Consider the following 16,573-nt stretch of genomic DNA (forward strand, 5'->3'; position numbering starts at 1 on the left):
CCTCCCCCTCCCCTCCCCCCACCCACCCACCGACCTTTCCTTCCCACTGGCTATTTATATGGGCATTTCCTGTCCCTTGAATAGGTAAAGAAAAGGGAAGCGAAAGAAGCTCAACTTGGGGCTTCTTTAACCACTGGCAAATCATTTTCTTAATTATTAATTACACAAAAAGATAGGGGCTTGGAGTGGAAACGGCCATGCCTGAGAAGCATGTACATCGAAAAGTATAATTGCCTCTCCGACCGCATCCTCCTTCCAGAAGGACCTGCGTGTGTGGCTGGGGGCCTCCCAGGTCTGTCCTGTGTGATTGATAACAGGCCCACACGCATACATTAGCCTTTCTTTAAAAAAGGAGGGAACCTACACCGAGCCCCTGCTATGCGCCAAGCATTGTGCAAATTCCTCAGCTTGCTTTTTCTGTCAATGACATGCTGGGTATTAAAGATAATTCTTTAGGTCAGTAGATTTTGGTCTTGGCTGAACATTAGAACCCTCAGAATGGTCTTTGAGGTGCCTGGGTGGCTCAGTCGGTTAAGTGTCTGACTACTCTTGGTTTCGGCTCGGGTCACGATCTCGCAGTTCACGAGTCAGAGTCCCGCGTTGGGCTCTGTGCTGACATGGGAGCCTGCTTGGGATGCTCTCTGGCCCTCTCTCTCTGCCCTGCCCCTGCTCATGATCTCTTTCTCTCAAAAATAAATAATCTTTAAAAAAAAAAAAAAGAAAAGAAAAGAACCCTCGGGATGATTTTAAATCCCGTGCACAGGCCCCACCGTAGGCTGGTTACATCGGAAGTGCCGGGGATGGGACCAAGGTGTGAGGATTTTGAACCACCCAGGTGGTTTCAGTGTGGAGCCGGGACTGAGAACCACTGCTCTGGGCTACGGTGTGTGTAACACGGGAGCTAATGTCGCCAGCGGTCTCTGCTTTGAAATCTGCCAGTGCTGCTTTCTGTCTGGGAAAATGAAAAAGAGGAAGATGTTGCTTTTTTTTAAGTCAGAGAGCTATCCCTTTATTTTATCCTACTGTCATGTTGCCTTTCTCTCCTCTTGGGAAGGTGGCTTTGCCGGGGCCAGGACTTGGGTGAGGGATTGGGTATTTGCCTACCTGTTAGTCAAAGAAAGCTGTCACAAGGGACTGAGAGATGGACCCAGTGATGGTCTGTCTTGTGAAGAGCCTCCCCAGCTTATCCTGGAGCCCAGTGTCACCTGTCCCGTTCATTTCTACAGAAACGGCTCTATGAACACTCACTCGCGTTGTGGACTTTGGTGTGTTGATAATTAGGTAGCTTACCAATGGTGTGCGCGTATGTGTTTGTGGTCCCGGACAAGTGTCTCTTCTTCACCTTGTGTCCCTAACGTCCCAGCTGGTGTGGTCTGTGACCTGTGTCAATAAATACCTGCCAAATAAAGGAACCTGAATAGACAGCACTGTTTGTGAGACGCTGACTCCAGGCCCTGGGCTGAGGGCTCACTGGCTCTGCCTTATTCTGTCCCTTTAGCGAGCTCTGTAGGAGATGTCGCTGCTATTCTCCCGTCCCCTAGGTGAGGAATGGAGGAGGTTCAGAGGCCGAGGAGGTTGAGGTGGGCGGGCAGCACAGTCACTTGTACTCTGCCCGTCCTTCACTCCCGACACCCCTGCACTCCAGGAGCTGACCACCTGCCCCCGGGCTTCCCGTGAAGCCATGGGTCCCCAGGATGGACATCCGTGACCTTGAGAGCATGTGCTTCACTTCTCTGGGCCTGCGGTGTCGGGGGACAAATAGTGATCATGACACTAACTACTGGGTTTGGTGCTTGCTATGCGTTACCGTGCTGGGACTTTGCACTGTGAACTCATCTCATCCTCTCCCAGGTGAAGGAAGTCCTATCATTATCCTGTTGACACACGTCCTCCCTGTCACTGTTCTGCCCACAGGCTCCTGCCCCACTCAGAGGAGAAGCCCAAGCACTCCGAGTGCCCACCAGCCCTACAGGGGCTGGCCCGCTCCTGCTCCATCACACTGGCTTCTGCCTTCTCTTTCTTTCTCTGTCTTTCTTCTTCCCTCCCTCCCTCCCTTCCTTATGCCATATTTTATCCAGACACAGCAGATTCTCTAACCAATGTTTCCATTTAGCTATATTTCTCCCTTCTTACTTTTTATTCTCTGCCAACCTTTTAAAAGAAAGAGTACGTTGTTTGCTCACTTCGTTCACCTGGCAGTGGGCTTTTCTTCCTTTAGCCCAGCATTCTCTTATGTATAGGATAAAATTGCATCATTTAATTTTTAATTTTTCTTTTACATTTTTTAATGTTTATTTATTTTCGAGAGAGCACGAGCAGGGGAGGGGCAGAGAGACAGGGAGACACAGAATCTGAAGCAGGTTCCAGGCTCTGAACTGTCAGCACAGAAACCGACGTGGGGCTTGAACTCACAAACTATGAGATCATGACCTGAGCCGAAGTCAGACGCTTAACCGACTGAGCCACCCGGGTGCCCCAAAATTGCATTATTTTAATACTTTATACTTTTTCCATGCTGTCTCTTTTTTATTATTTTGACACTCATGTAGGTCTCAAACATAGACCTTACTAATGAGATCAAATTCTCTTTCTATTCATAAATTTAGCAAGACTTTGTGGAGTCCCATATGAGTTGCATTTTGTTCTAGGATTCTGAAAATAAATACTAAGTAAGGTCCTCAAGAAGTTTATCCCAAAGTGGAGAGACCGATATCTAACCCCTACACAAAGGCTGTGCCATCATACTATGACCCATGGTTCTCTATGGCAAAAGTGTGGCATCTATCCCAGCTGTCACAGCTCAGGAAGGGCTCCTGGACCACGTGTAAACTGAATCTCAACCTGAAACCTTGAACTGAATTTTTGTAATAGCTTTATCGAACTATGTTTTAAATATCATTAAAGTTTATCCTACTTGAGGATACAATTCAATGCTTTTTTGGTAATGTTACCAAGGGGTACAATCACCCCAAAAAATCCATTTTAGAATGTTCTCATGGCCCCCCAGTATGGTCTCTCCCTCACACTCATTTACAGGTAATCCCTGTTACCACTCCAACCCTAGACAAATAGTCATCTACTGACTGTCTCTATCAATTTGCCTTTTCTGGATGTTTCACATCAGTGGAATCATACACTATATAGTCTTCTTGTGTCTGGCTTTTTTCACTTATTATAACACCTTTGAAGTTCATCCATACGGTGGCACCTGTCATTCATTCATTTGTTCTTTTTATCACTGGATAGTGTTCTGATCTATGGATTTGCCACATATTTTCCTATCCACTGATCAATCGGTTGACGGGCATTTAGGTTGTTTCCAATTAGGACCTATTATGAATAATACTGCTATAAACACTGACTCATAAATCTTTCTGCGCATATGTTTTCGTTTCTCTTAGTAGACACCCAGAAGAGGACTTGCTGGGTCATGTGGTAAATTTATGTGTAACTTTTTGAAGACCTGCCAAACTATTTTCTGAAGATGCTGCCCCATTTTACGTTCCCTCCTGCAGTGTGTGAGGGTTCTGTTTCTCTAAGTCCTAGCCACATTCGTTATTGCCTGTTTTATTTTATTTTACTTTAATTTTTTTAAAGTTTATTCATTTTTGAGAGACAGACAGAGCATGAGTGGGGGAGAGAGGGAGGGAGACACGGAATTCGAAGCAGGCTCCAGGCTCTCAACTGTCAGCACAGAGCCGGACATGGGGCTCGAACTCACAGACCACAAGAATGTGACCTGAGCCAAAGTCAGACGCTTAACTGACTGAGCCACCCAGATGCCTCATTATTGCCTTTTTAAAAAAGAAATTATAGTGGGTGTGATATAGATCTCATGTCACATTTGCATTTTCTTTTTTTTTTTTTTAATGTTTATTTATTTTGAGAAAGAGAGAGAGAGCTGGGGAGGGGCAGAGAGAGAAAAGGAGAGAGAAAATCCAAAGCAGGCTCCACACTGTCAGCACAGAGCCCTGATGAACCCACGAGATCATGACTTGAGTCGAAACCAAGAGTCGGACACCTGACCGACTGAGCCACCCAGGTGCCCCACATTTGCATTTTCTTAATGACTAATGATGTGGAACACCTGTTCATGTGTGTCTCAGCTATTGGTATATGTTCTTTAGAGAAATGTCTGTTCATATCTTTTGCTCATTTGTTGGATTAAGTTGTTGTTTTCTTCTTATTGAGTTGTAGAAGTTCATTGTAAATACGGGATACAAGTCCTTCGTGGGATTTGGTTTTGCAAATATTCTGTTCCAGTGTATTGTCATTTCATTTCCTTAATCGTGGCTCTTAAGTACAAAAGCTTTGAATCGTGATGAATTTCAATGTATTAATATTTTATTTTATAAACCATGCTAAGAAATGTTTGCCTAACCCAAGGGTTTGAGGATTTTTTTCCTATGTATTCTTCTGAAAGTTTTATTGTTTTGGCTCTTACATTTAAGTCAATGATCCATTTTGAGTTCATTTTTTTGTGCATGGTGTGAGGTAAGGGTCTACCTAAGTCCTTTCTTTTGCATATAGATGGGTAGCCAATTGTCCCGGTGCTGTTTGTTAAACAGGTTATCCTTTCCTCCAATGAACTACTTTGGCACTTTTGTCAAAAACTGACCACGATGTAAGGGTTTATTTCTGGACTCTTAATTCTGTTTCATTGATCTATTTAGTAGTCCTTACAATAGTACCGCACTATCTTGGCAACTGTAGCTTTGAAATCAGCAAAAGGAGGCCCTACAACTTTGTTCTTCTCTTTCAAGAATTTTCTGGTTGTTCTAGGTGATTTTCACTTCCATATACATTTTAGGATCAGCTTGTCAATGTCTGGGAAAAAAATCCTGCTGGAATTTTGAGATGGATCATGTCGAATCCATAGATCAGTTTAGGGAGTACTGCCATTTTAAGATCAAGTCTTAAAATCCAAGAACATAGCAATGTCTCTATATTTATTTAGACTTCTTTGATTTGCCTCAGTAAAGTTTTACAATATTGAGTGTAGGATCTTACACTTCCTTTGTTACATTTATTCCTAAGCATTTTATTCTTTTAGATACTGTTAGTGTATTCATATATTTTAAAAAATTTTTAACGTTTATTTATTTTTGAGACAGAGCACAAGCAGAGAAGGAGCAGAGAGAGAGGGAGACACAGACTCCGAAGCAGGCTCCAGGCTCTGAGCTGTCAGCACAGAGCCCAACATGGGGCTCAAACCCTCAAACCAAGAGATCATGACCTGAGCTGAAGTCAGACACTCAACCAACTGAGCCACCCAGGAGCCCCAGGAGTGTACTTATATTCTTAATTTAATTTTTGGCTTGTTCATTGTTTGCAGGTAGAAAAAAAATTGATTTCTATACACTGTTTTTGTATCCTGTGACCTTGTTGTGCTTATTAATTACATAGTATATGCTTTTAGATTCCTTGGGATTTTCTACATATACATACCATGCTGAGAATAAAGACGAGTTGTACTTCTTCCTTTTTTCCTCTTTGTTGTTTCTTGCTCCTGTGAAGTCTATTCCTGTTTTGGGATATCTGCCTCGATTGTTCTTCCTCCAGATACTCCCTGGCTCACTCTCTCCCCCCGCTTAGGTCTTTACTTCTTGTTGAGGCCTTCCTGGAACACCCTACTGAAATCAAACCCCTTCTGCCCACCCCCAGTGCCTGCCCCACACTGTATAACCCTTCTCTTGCTTTATATTTTTCACAGCACTCACCACTTCAGACTTTGTACCTCTCCTCTGTCAAGACGGTCCCAAGAATTCCAAGAATGAATAATGTATCTGGAAGGAGGGCCCAGGCTGATATCTGGCCAATGTTGGGTGAACGAGTGTCCAGAAGGAGTTTCTTCTGGGGCGCTCAGTCCCCTGCCCCACCCTTCTTGGCTGGGAAGGGAAAGGTCTCTCGAAGCAGATGGGATGACATTCAGGAGGCATTGGGTGGGGGTACTAGCAGCTGCCAACGACACGAAGTTGAAGGGCATATCCACACGTGCCTGCCCTGGACACCCCACCCATACCAAGAGAAGGCCCTCGGGGATCCACCCAAAGCCTTTTTGCACTGGCCTTCTCCCGGATAGGAAATGCAGGTGCAGGGAGGTGGGGAGGACAGAGGAGGTTTCCCAGGGCCTCCTCCAGCCACCCATCCTGGTAGAGGGGATTCTGCTTTTGGAGACTGTACTTACTCCCTTAGGACCAGGAAAATACACTCCCTATTTGCATGGGATTGAGAAACAGGGTCTCTCTGCAGCCCCTCCCGTATCTGAAGCTTGCCGCAGAACTAGGATTGGGGCCGGGCAGGGGGGCTCCCAGACCAGGCATAGGGGCGCGGGGGGGCTGTGGCAGAAGAAGCCCCTGACTAGATGCCAGGCAATCCTGGATCCGGTCCTGCTCTGGGTTTGTGCAGCAGAGTGAACTTGAGCAGGAGGAGTTGAGCCCTCCAAACCGAGGTTTCCGCCTCTACCAAATGGATCTGAGGAAGCCACCCAGGGGTGGGGGGCTAGACTCCCGCACTCTGGGTTTCATTTCTTCATCTGTACACTCAGTACTCCTCACGGGCTGGAGGCCCCAAGAAGATATTATCCATCAAAACAATTTTTTTTTATCATAGTAAAACACACTCAATATGAAATTTGCCATCTCGGGGCGCCTGGGTGGCGCAGTCGGTTAAGCGTCCGACTTCAGCCAGGTCACGATCTCGCGGTCCGTGAGTTCGAGCCCCGCGTCAGGCTCTGGGCTGATGGCTCGGAGCCTGGAGCCTGTTTCCGATTCTGTGTCTCCCTCTCTCTCTGCCCCTCCCCCGTTCATGCTCTGTCTCTCTCTGTCCCAAAAATAAATAAAAAAAAAAAAAAAAAAAAAAAAAAAAAGAAATTTGCCATCTTAACCGGTTTTTACGTCTACAGTTCAGTGGCATTAAGTACATTCACCTGTTGAACCCCAAGAAGATACAGTCCTTTAAAAAGTCCTGTTCATCCCCCACCCTTCCCCCTTGTGGCCCACACCTATGCTCCGTGTCACCTCTGCCCTTGTTCCTGTCGCCCTGAGAGGTGCCATGATTTAGGGATTCCTCTCTCTCCCAGGCTGGGGTGATGTTACAGAGTGGCGCGGCAGGGCCAGCTGCCATGGGCGACGCTGTTGGGGCAAACTCGGGGCATCACTGGTTGGGCCCTGGTGGGCGTGTGGTCCAAAGCACACACCGTACATTTCAGCTCATTCATTCAAGTCCCTTATCCCTCCTAAGAGCTTTGGGGGAGGGCACTACTGTTATCTCCATTTCGGAGATGAGGAAACCGAGGCAAAGGGAGGCTATGGGACTTGCCCCCCAACACTCTGCCTTGTCACGTTACTGGCAGAGATGGGATTTGAACCCAGGCACTTGGGCAGGGCCGCACTGCTGTCCTCCAAATCATAAACCATTTGAACTTAAACTTTTTACTCGATGCCAGCACTCTACCCTGTGAAATTTACTATGAAAGTGGTCCAACTTTGCTTCCATTGCAAGTTCTCTTCTATTCGCACACCTTCATTTAGAGAATCCTAGAACCCTCTCCACTGACGGATTGCTAAGTGAATCATTAGGTTGAATGCACAATTGCTTTATTACAATCCCCTTGTCCTCGATTTCCAAGTGGTGCCTGAAATTACTGAATCTAAATTAGAGCGCAGAATATTAGCCCTTAAAAATAACTAGTGCTTGTAAGAGTCATCAGAAAGATCCCTGTTAACTCTTGGGATGACTCATTAAGTAAAATAACTGGGTCCAATTTAAGGCTGTTTCTCTCCAGCCTATTAAGGATTCTCGGGGTCTGGGATACATATCAGTTTAAAATCAACCAGCAGAGCTGGGAGAGCGCAAACCTCCATGGATTTGACAGTTACCAGATTGCTGGGGGCTTGGTTTCCTTGTCTGTAAATGGGGACCACCTCATGGGGATAGTATGAAGATTAATGAGTTGGCTATCTAAATAGTGCCTGGCCCCCACAGTAAGCATTAGATCATGTCAACAATTATTACTGCCTCAGCTGAGCTGGCTGCTTTCACGGACAGCTTTGGTTCACCAGGAGTTCACCTTGAGGCCATGTGACCGGACCCCATCTTTTATGATGAAAAATTTCAGGCATACAAAAAGGTTGGAAAACTATCATTCATAAACAGCCTTACATCCACCACATAGACTCAACAGTTGTTAATGTTGTGCCATTATCTTGTGTATTTGTGTGTTTTCTTCTGAACATTTAGAGGAAGTTGCTAACATCATGACCTTTCACTGAGAAATTCTTTTTTTTTCATGTTTATTTATTTATTTATTTAGAGAAAAAAGCACGCGTTCGCGCACAACTTGGGGAGGGACAGAGAGAGAGGGAGGGAGAGAATCCCAAGCAGGCTCTGCACTGTCAGCACGGAGCTCGATGCTGGGCTCAATCTCACAACCGTGAGATCATGACCTGAGCCAACATCAAGAGCCAGACGTTTAACCCACTGAGACCCCCAGGCGCCCCTCACTGATAAATTCTTCAGCATGCATCCTTTAAGAAAAAGATACGCTCCTAAGCAGCCACCAAAGGTAATAATTCCATAGTATCCTCTAACAACCAGCCCATAGTCAAATTTCCCTGGTCTCAGCAGAGGGGTGCCATCAAGTTTTGGATTTTTGCCAATCTGATGGATGAGTCTCTCAGTGTAGGTATAATTTTCTTGTCTCTTATGATTACGAGTGAGAATCTTTGTACATGTTCAAGGTCCTTCAGCAATTCTGTTTCTGTGATCTACCTGCTCATGATTTTTGTCCATTTTAAGATCATATTTTTGCTTTTTCATCTCTACTTCTAATCACTCCTTATATATTGGTGAAATTAGCCTTTGTTTTTAAGTTACAGATTGTCTCCCATTTGTATTTTTTTAAAGCTTTTTTCACTTATGGTTAGGTGGTTTTTTTGTTTTTTGTTTTTTTTTTTTTTGCCATGAAAAGCTTTTTAAAAACTTTGCTTTAATTTTATGTAGTTGAATGTTTCAACTTTTTCTTTTATTGTTTCTGAATTTTGACTCCTAACTCAAAAGGAGTTATATCCCTATCACTTCTGAGCTATAAAGGAATCCCCTCAGTTTTCTCCCACAAGTTGTAAGGTTTCATTGAAAAAACCTGAATCTTTGGGGGCACCTGTGTTAAGCGTCTGACTCTTGGTTTCAGCTCAGGGCATGATCTCATGGTTCGTGAGTTCAAGGCCCACGTGGGGCTCTTTGCTGACAGTGCAGAGTCTGCTTGAGATTCTCTCTCTCTCCTTCTCTCTCTGCCCCTCCCCGTACTTGTGCATTAATGTGTGTGTGTGTGCACGCGAGCTCTCTCTCTCAAAATAAATAAATAAATTAGTTAAAAATTCTGAATCTCTGGTCCATTTGGTATTTATGTTTGGTCTGAAGTTTGAGTTTACTTTACCTTTTGTTTTTCAAAATGGCTATTCAATTGTCTCAGGGTCATTTTTTTTAAAAGTCCGTCATGTCCTAGTGATTTGAGTTGTTATTTTCGCCATACATCAAATTTCCATTTGTAGTTGGGCAAATTTCTGGATTTTGGATTCTGTTCCATCGCTCTGTCTGTCTATTCATGTTCCTAACTATACCATTTTAATTGTAGAGACTTTATGGCATTTTTAAATATCTGGTAGGGATAACTCCTACCCCGCTGCCCTTCTTTTTTAGTTTTCCTGGCTATTCTTGATTGTTTATTATTTCATATCACTTTCAGAATCAACTTGTTTAACTCCAGGGAAAAAATTAAAAAAAAAAAAAATCTTCAGTATTTTCATGAAGAGCATGTTAAATGGATCTCATATTTACATGAGCCAAATGGACATCTTTATGGTATTGAGTCATCCGATCCAAGAACATGTTATTTTCAGGGGGCTCTTTTTGGGGGGCACAGGCTTTAAACAGGTTGACTTGTGTCGCTCCCAAAAGGTATACAGAAGTCCTAAGCCCCAGTACCCAGAATGTGACCTTATTTGGAAATAGAATCTTTACAGAGGCCATTAAGTTAAAATGAGGTCATTAGGCTAGGCCCTAATCCAATATGACTGGTGTCACTCTACAAAGGGAAATTTGGACACAGACACGAGCACAGGGAGAGCACCACGTGAAGGCAGACATCAGGGTGATGTCCCTGAAAGCCAAGGAACACCAAAGACTGCTCACAAGCCACCAGCCACCAGGAGAGGGGCTTGGAACAGATTCTCCCTCATGGTCCTCAAAAGGCACCAGCCTTTCTGGTACCTTGGTCTTGGACTTTTGGCCTCCAGAACTGTAAGACAAATTTGTTTCTGTTTTTTTGTTTTTGTTTTTTCGTTTGTTCATTTTAAGAGAGAGCCAGCACGAGACAGGGAGAGGGGGAGAGGAAGAGAGAAAGAGAATCCCAAGCAGGCTCCATACTCAGCGTGGAACCCCATGCAGGGCTCAATCCCACGACCCTGGGATCATGACCTGAGCTGAAATCAAGTCAGATGCTCAGACCAACTGAGCCACCCAGGTACCCTGACAAATTTGTTTTTTTAAATCCACTTGGCTAGTGGTGCTTTGTTACAGCAGCCCTAGCAATATACTAGAGCCCACTTCTCTTAGGGCAGGAGGGAGCCGTCCACCCACTACTTCAGGACATGGGGCAGCATTTGTGTGCTTTCCTGTCCCTGACCCTAAGCAAGCCCAGCCTGGTCTGTTTCTTGCCTGCCTGAGGTTGGATGTGTGAGCCAATGAATGCATTGGAAAGCTGGAGGTGTGACTTCACTCTCAATGGGTGGCCAAACCCATTGAGGTCAAGGCCAATGAATGAGTCATCTGTGCAATGTGGCTCAGTGAGTCAGGGAGCGTCAGGCAGAAAGCCCAAGTGTGGGGCCTATTTTCTCTTCCCTTTCCTCTGGAACCTAGAATCAGCCCCCTAAAAGTCATCAACCCCAGAAATAAACAGTGAAACAGGGTAACACATCACCTTCTTGACACACCCATTGTGTGCTGGGGAAAGATAAGGACAAAGGACTTAGAAAACAGAGAGAAAGAGTATGAGGCACCCAGCCGTGACACTTACTTGCTGTGTGCCTTTGGATGGGTTAGGTAACTTCTCTGGCCTCGGTTCCTCTGTCTCTTCACATGGGGGTTGGTAATGTTACCTGTCGGACAGGGTTAGTGTCACCATACAAGGAAATGAACACAAAGGACTTAGCAAAGGGCCAGGCTCAGAGCAAGAACTCAACAGAGATTGGCAACAATTATGAATAAGAACTGCCCCTAAGTAATGTACCCACAAAGACAAAACTGTGATCCACAACTGCCGAGTTTTCACCTGTGATTCTGAACATTCTGCAGGTAACTCTTCCCCCTCCTTCCCTCAGGGAAGAGTTTGGAATAGACCAGCCATGATCTCATTTGCTCCCTCCAACATTAATTAGTGTCTTCTAATTATGAAAAGGAAATTATGTCTCAATTCATACTCTAAGAGAAATTAACAACAGAAAGGTGTCATTTCTTAAGGTGGCGTCAGTTCTCCCCCCGCCAGCAGCCTGGGGCGTGGCTTGGGGCTATGTTGGCAAGCTGTGTCCTCGGCTTAGGGACAGGTCTGAGTCATGGAGGCCCTGCTACTTCCTGGTCCTGTTCCTGGGCTCATCTTCACGGGTTTGTTCAACAAACCTGCTTTGAGGTTTGTGCTGGGGACCAAGAGAGGCAAAGAAACCGTGTCCTTGCTCCCAAGCTAGTGGGAGAGACAGAAATGGTCAGCTATGGAGACTGTTCAACACAAGATGCTGGGGCTTCATCTGGTCCCACAGCAAATCTGAGAGTTGGTCTCTTGGGTTATTGCTGCCCCATTTTACAGGGGAAGAAACTGAGGTTTCCAGAGGAAAGTGTTCGATAATCAAGGCCCATCTCTCAGAGAGACATTTTATCCAGACATTTCTATTTTATATCAGTCCTTCTGTCTCCAGGTAGACCTCCCCTTCTTTGGGTATCTTTCCCTCATAACCTTCTCCCAGCTGGGTGAGGGTCCCTTTTTTGGCCTCCCCAACCTGTACCCTGGCACTTAGCACCTGGCTTGTACTTACTTACTAACAAGTGTGGCCCTCTATGAGAATGTTTGTTAATTGAATGATGGCAGTGTTTTAATTTCTGTCCATCTCGAACCTTTTACTTTACTGTATTCTACTGGATCTAAGATGTCAGCAATTCTAAGGCTCCCTCACTAGTTTATGCACCATTAAGAAAGAAAAATGCTGCTAATTAGCTATGTAAATTAACTATTATACGCTTCTGATCGTAAGTCATGTAAGGAATATTAAAATATAAAAAGATGTGCCTTAGATTCCATGAGATATATTACAAAAATCAATTACTGCTTTTAAACACATGCTAGGGGAAGAAGATGCTATAAATATCCACATATTAATAATAACAAAGTTTACTAAACACCCTCAGCCAGGCATTGTTCTAAAGCCGTTTTCATTCATGATCTCATATCAGGGGTTGGCAAACTTTTCCTGTAAAGGGACAAAGGTAAATATTTTAGGCTTCGGGAGCCAAAAAGCGTCACAACTATTTACCTTCCACTGCGGTGCGAAAACAGCCACAGAGGATATGGAAACCAACAGGTATGCATATGTTCCAAAAGACTTGATTGACGGACACTGGAATTTGAATGTCATACAACTTTCATGTATCAGAAAATATTATTCTTGTTTGATCTTTTCCACAACCGTTTGACCTATAAAAACCATTCTTAGCTTGTGAGTTGTACCAAAAGAAGGAGTGGGCTAGATTTGGGTCAGGGACTGTAGTTCAGTGACCCCTGTCTCATATCAACCCTACAAGATGCTATTATTATCCTTATTTTACGCATGAGAAAATTGAGTCTCTGAGAGGTTAAGTAACTTTCCCAAGGACACACAGCTTGTGAGTGGTCAAGCTGGGATTCTAACCCAGGCAGTCTAACTTTGTATCTTGTCTTTAACAAGTTACCCTAAATAGAGTGACTATGGTTTACCCTAAATACGGGTGCCCTCTCATGTTTTTCACTCTTTCTCCTGATCACAATAGTTCCACTCTTGTGCTGAAAAATTCAAACCACACAGAGTTATAAGGAAGAAAATGAAAGTAACTCCACCCTCCAGAGATAAATGCTTACGGGTGTTGAACACACAGCTTTCACAATGTTGACTAGATTTAGAACATTCTGAACACTGTGTGACTTTGGAGAGGTTGCCTAACCTCTCTGGGCCCTTGTCTCTCAAGTGAGGGAGCTGGCTCCCATGACGCAGCCCTGCAGGCCCTCTCAGGCCTGACCCTGGATTTGTGTTTGTAAGGATTGCACAAGAGCAGCTGGTTCTGTCCTCACTGCTTGGGTGTGGAGGTGAAGTCACCCATTGCCAGCCCCTCAGGATGGGTCAATTGGTCCCCTCCGGTGGCTCCTCCAAATCCCAAGCACTGAGTGACTTCAGACAGCAGGGACACCAGGGCCTGACTCGGGGGTCCTAAGAGGTTCAGGCTCCCTCCAGGGATGGTGCCAGGAAGCCTTATGCCCAATGAATAGAGCTCCAGGCAAGCAGGGAGTCAGAGACTTCAGCCAGCAAGCCTGGGACGGAACGGGCACAGGCAGAGGCTTAATACACGGAGGCTCTTGTGGCGGGAGGCCTGGGCCCCATTCCATCTCTCAATCAGACAGGGCCAGGGTTTGGATCTGTGTCTGATGATCACCAGCTGCGTGACCTTGGGCACATTCCCTCTCTGAGCCTCTCTCCTTGCCTGTGTAACGGGGAGAATAACCACCTCGGGGGATCACTGATTAGTTCTTCAGACGATACTGTAATGAGCTGGCACAGAGGAGAGGCTTAATAAATGGCCGTTTCTGTCCTCTTCTCTTCATATACTTTCCAAGAGTATGCTTGTATCTATTTATTTTTAAATGTTTATTTCTTTATTTTGAGGGGGGGGGGGTGGGGGGAGAGAATCCCAAGCAGGCTCCTCGCTGCTGGCACAGAGTCCAATGCAGGGCTTAGGCCCATGACCCATGAGATCATGACCTGAGCTGAAACCAAGAGTCATACGCTTAACCCACTGAGCCACTCAGGCGCCCTTTGGCAGTATGCTTTGAAAAAGTTCTTCCATCGTGCCGCAGATTACGACGTACTGTATGTCAGGGCTGCATCCAAGGGAGTACAGGTGTGGAGGCCCACAGATGAGAAAAACAGTCCCTGCCCTCAAGCAACTCAGGGAGGGTAAGATAAGGATCTAAGAGACTTTTATACAAATAGAACCTTTGGACAAAGTCCTCCAGGGTTCAAGGGAAAAAGGTGGAGAGACCAGGGAAGGCTTCCTGGAGATGTCACTTTGGCTGAGTCTTGGAGGATGGAAAAAAGATATGGCTGAGCCCAGCACGAACAGCATCCTGGCCGGGAGAGGGGGAGCAGTGTGAGCAAAGGTGTAGGGGTGGGGACACAGGCCCACTGAATTTGCCTAGAGAACCAAAGAGCCAATGACAGTAGTGGGGGGGGGGGGTTGGGCCGGATGGATGGGTGAGGCCAGGGGTGGTGCGCTTTGGATTTGGTGGGAAAGGCGGAGTCTTGGAGGGTACTGAGCAAGGGCAGAGGCTGTCTGACAGCTTGGCCAAAGACCTATGGATTCTGAAAGAGAACATGAACAGCAGGAGCCAGCTCCCTCTCCTGAGAGCACCCGTTCTGGGTGTGACCCACCCAAGGCCCTTTCTCACACATGGTCTTCCTTAGTTCTAGACGGATAGTATTCCCAGTTTACCAGCGGGGAAACCAAAGCTGACAAATGTTAAGCTGCTTGCCAGAGCTCACAGAGTAGACAGTGAGCTGGGCTGCTCTCGGACTATAATCTGTGAGAGTGCCACCCTCTTTCCTTCTGTTACGCCAGGACAGATCCAAAGTCCATTCTGAGGGCAGGATTTGGACAGGGCTTGTAGGGTAGTCATTGCTATTATCGCCATCACAGGAAGGAGGGAGTGGAGGCTCAGCAAGGGAAGTGACTTAGTCAAGGCCACATGTTAAGGGTGGGGAGTCCAGGCCAAGCCTTCAGAGTTCAAACCCTTCCCATTACCCCCCACTGCCTCCAGGTTTATTTCTAAGCACATCTAAAATGGCAAAGAGCCCAGGGGCACCTGGGTGGCTCAGTTGGTTAAGCATCCGACTTTGGCTCAGGTCGTGATCTCACTGCTGGTGAGTTCAAGCCCCGCATCGGGCTCTGGGCTGACAGCTCAGAGCCTGGAGCCCGCTTCAGATTCTGTGTCTTCCTTTCTCTCTCTGCCCCTCCCCTGCTCATGCTCTGTTTCTTTCTCTCTCCCTCTCTCTCTCTCTCTCTCTCTCTCTCTCCTTCAAAATAAATAAATGTTAAAAAATAAAATGGGAAAGAGCCCAGGTCAGAAAGACCCAGTTCTTTCCCGAGTCAATACCCATAATTCATACTCCTTTATGCCCTGCCTGGCCCACGATTCCAGCCCCACTACCATCACCAAAGTCTAGATCATGTTGGGCATCTCTTGGACTCAATCCCCGATAAGAAGCAGCATCTCCACTGCCTGGAATGAGGTCTTCAGTGGCTACACCTTTACCACCACACTTCCTGAACTGAGCCACTGTGTTGGTTGGTCTCAAGGAGGGACCTTTTCCTGAGCTGTGCCTCTGTCCCAACTACACCTACCAGTGACTTGTGGTGACCTTCTCCCCAGGTTCTGATGCCAGACCCCGAAACACACGGTGGATGATGATATAAGAACTGCTTGCTGGGAAGGGGAAAACCAAGAGGTTTAGTGAATCATAGTGAGAAGGGGTAGGGTAGGGTCTGGGTTCCTTACAGTTACTGTCCTCTCACTTGGGCCTCAAACCACACACAAATTAGACCGTTGTAAACCCATTCTACAGATGTGGGCTTAGAAGCCCATAGGGGAAGAGATTAGCCTAGGGTCGCCCAGAAGCAAAATAACAGCACGGGGGTTCAAACTATGCTCTTTCCAGAAAAAGATAAAGAGGAAAACCCACAGAGCTCAGCAGACACCTGACTCCGGGGCCAGACTGTGCCACCAGCACTATAATAGCTGTATAAAAAAAAGTTTTCTTTTTTTTAAATGTGGGTAGAGGAATATATAATGAATGCTGTTGGTTAAAAAAAAAATGGGGCAGATAAAGCTGGTATGCTGTGAAAAGTCAGCAGCTGTAATATTTTATGATTCAATGCAAAAAATATGTTGAGTTCCTCAGCTGAATAAGTGGTATAAACAAATAATTTTTTCTTTCTTTCCTTTTTTTTTTTTTTTTTAAGATACAAGGAGGGTGTTGCCATTATCTGAGGACCTCTTTGCTGTCCTCAGACAATGTTCATCTGAAGGTAGAAAATGCCCTTAACAGCACTCAACCCTGAACTTTTCTAGAACGTAGGCAGAAAGTTTGAGCATGTGTAGACACGGAAGCTAAACAAGGCAAATGCAGAAGTTGCCTCTGGTGATAGTCCACAGATCAACGATACACGGTACATGAAATCCCCATCCCATCCCCCCTCTCTGCAACAGAGGGGAAGAAACCGC

Source organism: Panthera leo, chromosome A1, assembly GCF_018350215.1.
Source record: "Panthera leo isolate Ple1 chromosome A1, P.leo_Ple1_pat1.1, whole genome shotgun sequence".
Taxonomy (NCBI): domain Eukaryota; kingdom Metazoa; phylum Chordata; class Mammalia; order Carnivora; family Felidae; genus Panthera; species Panthera leo.